The 7,500-nt window shown below is 68.7% G+C and overlaps 1 non-coding gene across 1 annotated transcript; it reads right to left on the bottom strand.

Moving 5' to 3' along the window:
• Positions 1–5,727: 5,727 nt before the first annotated feature.
• Positions 5,728–5,846, bottom strand: LOC135889597 (5S ribosomal RNA). Its single transcript, XR_010561942.1, has one exon. It is a non-coding gene; the product is annotated as a 5S ribosomal RNA (ribosomal RNA).
• Positions 5,847–7,500: the final 1,654 nt, after the last annotated feature.

Below are 7,500 nucleotides of genomic sequence, written 5' to 3' on the forward strand. Positions count from 1 at the left end.
GGGGGGAGGCTTAACAGTCTTCCCCCAGGCTGAGCGGGAGGCTTCGCAGTCGTCCCCCGGGCAGTCCGGGGGAAGGCTTAATAGTCGTCCCCCGGGCGCTCCGGGGGGGAAAGCTTAATAGTCGTCCCCCAGACAGTGTGGGTGGGTGGGGGGGGGGGAGGCTTAACAGTCTTCCCCCAGGCTGAGCGGGAGGCTTCGCAGTCGTCCCCCGGGCAGTCCGGGGGAGGCTTAATAGTCGTCCCCCGGGCGCTCCGGGGGGGAAAGCTTAACAGTCGTCCCCCAGACAGTGTGGGTGGGTGGGTGGGGGGGGAGGCTTAACAGTCTTCCCCCAGGCAAAGCGGGAGGCTTCGCAGTCATCCCCCGGGCAGTCCGGGGGAGGCTTAATAGTCGTCCCCCGGGCGCTCCGGAGGGGAAAGCTTAATAGTCGTCCCCCAGACAGGGTGGGTGGGGGGGAGGCTTAACAGTCTTCCCCCAGGCTGAGCGGGAGGCTTCGCAGTCGTCCGCCGGGCAGTCCGGGGGAAGGCTTAATAGTCGTCCCCCGGGCGCTCCGGCGGGGGGGAAGCTTAATAGTCGTCCCCAGGACAGTGTGGGTGGGTGGGTGGGGGGGAGGCTTAACAGTCTTCCCCCAGGCTGAGCGGGAGGCTTCGCAGTCGTCCCCCGGGCAGTCCGGGGGAAGGCTTAATAGTCGTGCCCCGGGCGCTCCGGGGGGGAAAGCTTAATAGTCGTCCCCCAGACAGTGTGGGTGGGTGGGTGGGGGGGAGGCTTAACAGTCTTCCCCCAGGCTGAGCGGGAGGCTTCGCAGTCGTCCCCCGGGCAGTCCGGGGGAAGGCTTAATAGTCGTCCCCCGGGCGCTCCGGGGGGGAAAGCTTAATAGTCGTCCCCCAGACAGTGTGGGTGGGTGGGGGGGGGGGAGGCTTAACAGTCTTCCCCCAGGCTGAGCGGGAGGCTTCGCAGTCGTCCCCCGGGCAGTCCGGGGGAGGCTTAATAGTCGTCCCCCGGGCGCTCCGGGGGGGAAAGCTTAACAGTCGTCCCCCAGACAGTGTGGGTGGGTGGGTGGGGGGGGAGGCTTAACAGTCTTCCCCCAGGCAAAGCGGGAGGCTTCGCAGTCATCCCCCGGGCAGTCCGGGGGAGGCTTAATAGTCGTCCCCCGGGCGCTCCGGAGGGGAAAGCTTAATAGTCGTCCCCCAGACAGGGTGGGTGGGGGGGAGGCTTAACAGTCTTCCCCCAGGCTGAGCGGGAGGCTTCGCAGTCGTCCGCCGGGCAGTCCGGGGGAAGGCTTAATAGTCGTCCCCCGGGCGCTCCGGCGGGGGGGAAGCTTAATAGTCGTCCCCAGGACAGTGTGGGTGGGTGGGTGGGGGGGAGGCTTAACAGTCTTCCCCCAGGCTGAGCGGGAGGCTTCGCAGTCGTCCCCCGGGCAGTCCGGGGGAAGGCTTAATAGTCGTGCCCCGGGCGCTCCGGGGGGGAAAGCTTAATAGTCGTCCCCCAGACAGTGTGGGTGGGTGGGTGGGGGGGAGGCTTAACAGTCTTCCCCCAGGCTGAGCGGGAGGCTTCGCAGTCGTCCCCCGGGCAGTCCGGGGGAAGGCTTAATAGTCGTGCCCCGGGCGCTCCGGGGGGGAAAGCTTAATAGTCGTCCCCCAGACAGTGTGGGTGGGTGGGTGGGGGGGAGGCTTAACAGTCTTCCCCCAGGCTGAGCGGGAGGCTTCGCAGTCGTCCCCCGGGCAGTCCGGGGGAGGCTTAATAGTCGTCCCCCGGGCGCTCCGGGGGGGAAAGCTTAACAGTCGTCCCCCCAGACAGGGTGGGTGGGTAGCTGGGGGGAGGCTTAACAGTCTTCCCCCAGGCTGAGCGGGAGGCTTCGCAGTCGTCCCCCGGGCAGTCCGGGGGAAGGCTTAATAGTCGTGTCCCGGGCGCTCCGGGGGGGAAAGCTTAATAGTCGTCCCCCAGACAGTGTGGGTGGGTGGATGGGGGGGGAGGCTTAACAGTCTTCCCCCAGGCAAAGCGGGAGGCTTCGCAGTCATCCCCCGGGCAGTCCGGGGGAGGCTTAATAGTCGTCCCCCGGGCGCTCCGGGGGGGAAAGCTTAACAGTCGTCCCCCCAGACAGGGTGGGTGGGTGGCTGGGGGGAGGCTTAACAGTCTTCCCCCAGGCTGAGCGGGAGGCTTCGCAGTCGTCCCCCGGGCAGTCCGGGGGAAGGCTTAATAGTCGTGTCCCGGGCGCTCCGGGGGGGAAAGCTTAATAGTCGTCCCCAGGACAGTGTGGGTGGGTGGGTGGGGGGGAGGCTTAACAGTCTTCCCCCAGGCTGAGCGGGAGGCTTCGCAGTCGTCCCCCGGGCAGTCCGGGGGAAGGCTTAATAGTCGTCCCCCGGGCGCTCCGGGGGGGAAAGCTTAATAGTCGTCCCCCAGACAGGGTGGGTGGGGGGGAGGCTTAACAGTCTTCCCCCAGGCTGAGCGGGAGGCTTCGCAGTCGTCCCCCGGGCAGTCCGGGGGAAGGCTTAATAGTCGTCCCCCGGGCGCTCCGGGGGGGGGGGAAGGCTTAATAGTCGTCCCCCAGACACTGTGCGGGGGGGGAGGCTTAGCGGTCTTCCCCTAGGCTGGGCGGGGAAGGGCTGGCGGGAGGCGTAGCAGTCTTCCCTCGGGCGGTCCGGTGGGGGAGGCTTAGCAGTCGTCTCCAGGGTGGTCCGGGGGTGGGGGGAGGCCTCAGAGTCGTCCCTCGGAGAGTCGGGTCGGCGGCGGCGGTGGGTGTCAGGCTTTACAGCCAGCCTCCGGAGGGTGAGCGTCCTCGGACGCGATGCAGCCGCCGCAGAGAGGCAGCCTCCGAGGCTGGGAGCGGAGCACCGAGACTGGGGAGAGGGGAGCAGGAGCCCGGGAGGGGGTGGGGTGGGGGGCCTTCAGGACAACCGGTCAACCCCCGGGGAAGCGGCTGTAAAAATTTCAAAGTCCCCACCGGGACAACAGGTCAACCCCCGGGGAAGCGGCTGTAAAATTTTCCAAGTCCCCGCTCGGCCACCAGGTCAACCCACTGAATCTAATGGGTTGACCTGGTGGCCGGTTTGATTTCCGGCCACCAGGTCAACCCATTGGATTCAATGGGTTGACCTGGTGGCCGGTTTGCTGTGCGGCCCGGGTGTCACCCCACTCCGCGGGCCGCGCGGCAGTGGTCCTGAGGACCACAGAGGGGGGCTTAATAGTCGAGATGGAGCAGGTCCGGGGGAGGCTTAATAGTCGTCCCCCGGGCAGTCCGGGGGAAGGCTTAATAGTCGTCCCCCGGGCGCTCCGGAGGGGAAAGCTTAATAGTCGTCCCCCAGACAGGGTGGGTGGGGGGGAGGCTTAACAGTCTTCCCCCAGGCTGAGCGGGAGGCTTCGCAGTCGTCCCCCGGGCAGTCCGGGGGAAGGCTTAATAGTCGTCCCCCGGGCGCTCCGGGGGGGAAAGCTTAATAGTCGTCCCCCAGACAGTGTGGGTGGGTGGGGGGGGGGGAGGCTTAACAGTCTTCCCCCAGGCTGAGCGGGAGGCTTCGCAGTCGTCCCCCGGGCAGTCCGGGGGAGGCTTAATAGTCGTCCCCCGGGCGCTCCGGGGGGGAAAGCTTAACAGTCGTCCCCCAGACAGTGTGGGTGGGTGGGTGGGGGGGGAGGCTTAACAGTCTTCCCCCAGGCAAAGCGGGAGGCTTCGCAGTCATCCCCCGGGCAGTCCGGGGGAGGCTTAATAGTCGTCCCCCGGGCGCTCCGGAGGGGAAAGCTTAATAGTCGTCCCCCAGACAGGGTGGGTGGGGGGGAGGCTTAACAGTCTTCCCCCAGGCTGAGCGGGAGGCTTCGCAGTCGTCCGCCGGGCAGTCCGGGGGAAGGCTTAATAGTCGTCCCCCGGGCGCTCCGGCGGGGGGGAAGCTTAATAGTCGTCCCCCAGACAGGGTGGGTGGGGGGGAGGCTTAACAGTCTTCCCCCAGGCTGGGCGGGGGGGAGGCTTAATAGTCATCCCCCAGACAGTGTGGGTGGGTGGGGCAGGGGGGGGAGAGGCTTAGCAGTCTTCCCCTAGACTGGCCGGGGGTGGGGGCTTAGCAGTCGTCTCCAGGGTGGTCCGGGGGTGGGGGGAGGCCTCAGAGTCGCCCCTCGGAGAATCGGGGCGGCGGCGGTGGTGGGTGTCAGGCTTTACAGCCAGCCTCCGGAGGGTGAGCGTCCTCGGACGCGATGCAGCCGCCGCAGAGAGGGAGCCTCCGAGGCTGGGAGCGGAGCACCGAGGCTGGGGAGAGGGGAGCAGGAGCCCGGGGGTGGGGGTGGGGGTGGGGGGCCTTCAGGACAACCGGTCAAGCCCCGGGAAGCGGCTGTAAAATTTTCAAAGTCCCCACCGGGACAACAGGTCACGCCCCGGGAAAAGGCTGGAAAATTTCCTAAGTCCCCGCTCGGCCACCAGGTCCACCCAGGTCTAGCAATGGGGTTGACCTGCCTGATGGCCGGTTAGTATCAACGTAGTCTCACACAGGAGGGCAGCTCTCAGGCCGGCCGGCTGCGGCTGACTCTGGGGCGGTGCCCGGTGCCCGGCAGCGAGGCGCGGGGGGGGTGGGGGGGTGAGGGGGGGGGGAGCGACACGGGGCTTACCGGCCCCGGGGCCGGGGGCGCCTCCTGCGGCTTTGGGGGCCGCGGGTCCTCCGTGGCATCCAGGCCAGGCCTCTCCTGCCTGGCCGCGGGGGGATTCGGGGGCGGTCCCGCGGGCCGGCGGCCGGGCGCAGGGGGGGGGCCCGAGCGAGTCCGCCCCGGGCCCGGGGTCTCCCCCTGCGGCTCAGGGGGGGCGTGGGTCCTCGGGGGAGGAAGCCCGGGGGGAGCTGCAGACCCGCCGTGGGGCCCTCCAGGCCAGGCCTCGCCTGGGTGGCCGCGGGGGGATTCGGGTCGGGCCCGCGGACCGGCGGCCGGGCGCAGCGGGGCCGGGAGGGTCCGGGCCAGTCCGCCGCATGCCCGGGGTCTCCCCCAGCGGCTTCGGTGGCCGTGGGTCCCCGGTGGGGCAAGCGGCGGGGAGCCTGACACCCGCCGTGGGGCCCTCCAGGCCAGGCCTCGCCTGGGTGGCCGGGGGGGGATTCGGGGCGGTCCCGCGGGCCGGCGGCCGGGCGCAGGGGGGCCGGGAGGGGCCGGGCCAGTCCGCCCCATGCCCGGGGTCTCCCCCAGCGGCTTCGGTGGCCGTGGGTCCCCGGTGGGGCAAGCGGCGGGGAGCCTGACACCCGCCGTGGGGCCCTCCAGGCCAGGCCTCGCCTGGGTGGCCGCGGGGGGATTCGGGGCGGTCCCGCGGGCCGGCGGCCGGGCGCAGGGGGGCCGGGAGGGGCCGCGCCAGTCCGCCCCATGCCCGGGGTCTCCCCCCAGCGGCTTCGGTGGCCGTGGGTCCCCGGTGGGGCAAGCGGCGGGGAGCCTGACACCCGCCGTGGGGCCCTCCAGGCCAGGCCTCGCCTGGGTGGCCGCGGGGGGATTCGGGGCGGTCCCGCGGGCCGGCGGCCGGGCGCAGGGGGGCCGGGAGGGGCCGGGCCAGTCCGCCCCATGCCCGGGGTCTCCCCCAGCGGCTTCGGTGGCCGGGGGTCCTCCGCGGAGGAAGCCGGGTGGGTGTTGGGGGGAGCCGGACCCCAGGCGCCCCGACCCGTGACCTGCGGCCGCGACCTCCGACTCGGCAGGAGCGACGAGGGGCTTTCTGGCCCGCCCCCCCCCCCCCTTCTCCTTCCTCCCCAGAAAAAGGAGAGAGAGCTGGCTCGGACCGGGAAAAGCTGCCTACGGCACCTGGGATTCCCAGGCGGTCACCCATCCAAGTACTAGCCAGGCCCGGGACGGTTTACCTTCCGAGATCGGACGGGATCGGGGGCGTTCGGTCCGGTATGGCCGTAGGCACCCGGCTCCGCGCCTCCTCGCCCGCTTTCCCCTGCCGGCGCCCGGGCCTGCCGCACGGCGAGCCCCGGTCGGACTGCCCCGTGCGGCAGGGCCCCCGTCTCTCGCGGGCCCGATCCTTTTTTTTCCTTTTCAAGCTCCGGGGCCCGGGCTGGCCCGTCAGAGCCCCTTCCCCTCCCCCCCCCCCTCCCTCCGGCGTCGGGAAAAATATTTTCCCGGACTTCCAGCGGGCCCGATCCTGTCAGCCGGGGGTGGGGGGGGGGGCAGTCCCTCGCTGCGGCCAGGGAGGGTGAGCCCGGGGCGGCTTGCCTGGCGGCCGGGTCCCGGCAGGCCCGATCCATTCCCCCCCTCCCCGTCTCCCCCGTCCCCCAGCGGTTCCAGCGGTTCCCCGCCCCGCCCCCGCGCCTGGTTCGCACCCTGTTCCTTCGGGCCGAGGAAGGCGTACCCCGGGGGGAACCGTCCGAGTCCCCTCCCGGGCACCAGGTCAACCCGTGGAATCGAACGGGGTTCACCTGGCTGGCCGGTATGCTTTCCGGCCACCGGGTCAACCCATAGGTTTTAACTGGTATACCTGGTGGCCGCTTTGCCAGGTCAACCCGGTTCTCCCTCCTTCCCTGGGCGCCCCCTCCTCGGAGGCGTCGGGTTAAACTTTTTCCAGACTTCCAGGGGCCCGATCCAGTCAGCCGGGAGGCAGTCCCTCGCTGCGGCCGGGGACGGTGAACCCAGGTCGGCCTGCCTGGCGGCCGGGTCCCTGTCTCTCGTGGGCCCGATCCTTCTTTTCCTTTTCGAGCAGGGGGGGCCCGGCCCGCCCCGGTAGCGCTCCTCGGAGGCGTCGGGCAATTCCCCCCCCCCCCCCCCGCACCCCACCCAGACTTCCAGGGGCCCGATCCTGACGGCCGGGAGGCAGTCCCTCGCTGCGTCCGGGGACGGTGAGATGCTCGGCCACCAGGTCAACCCGGAGGAAGCGGGCTGAAATTTTTTTTTCCAAGTCCGAAAGATTGTCCAAGTCCCCGCTCGGCCACCAGGTCAACCCGGAGGAAGCGGGCTGACAATTTTTTCCAAGCCCGAAAATTTTTTCCAAGTCCGAAAGATTGTCCAAGTCCCCGCTCGGCCACCAGGTCAACCCGGAGGAAGCGGGCTGACAATTTTTTCCAAGCCCGAAAAATTTTTCCAAGTCCGAAAGATTGTCCAAGTCCCCGCTCGGCCACCAGGTCAACCCGGAGGAAGCGGGCTGACAATTTTTTCCAAGCCCGAAAAATTTTTCCAAGTCCGAAAGATTGTCCAAGTCCCCGCTCGGCCACCAGGTCAACCCGGAGGAAGCGGGCTGACAATTTTTTCCAAGCCCGAAAAATTTTTCCAAGTCCGAAAGATTGTCAAAGTCCCCGCTCGGCCACCAGGTCAACCCGGAGGAAGCGGGCTGACAATTTTTTTCCAAGCCCGAAAAATTTTTCCAAGTCCGAAAGATTGTCCAAGTCCCCGCTCGGCCACCAGGTCAACCCGGAGGAAGCGGGCTGACAATTTTTTCCAAGCCCGAAAAATTTTTCCAAGTCCGAAAGATTGTCAAAGTCCCCGCTCGGCCACCAGGTCAACCCGGAGGAAGCGGGCTGACATTTTTTTTTTTTCCCAAGCCCCGAAAATTTTTTCCAAGTCCGAAAA

Source organism: Emys orbicularis, chromosome 15 (assembly GCF_028017835.1).
Source record: "Emys orbicularis isolate rEmyOrb1 chromosome 15, rEmyOrb1.hap1, whole genome shotgun sequence".
NCBI classification, from domain to species: domain Eukaryota; kingdom Metazoa; phylum Chordata; order Testudines; family Emydidae; genus Emys; species Emys orbicularis.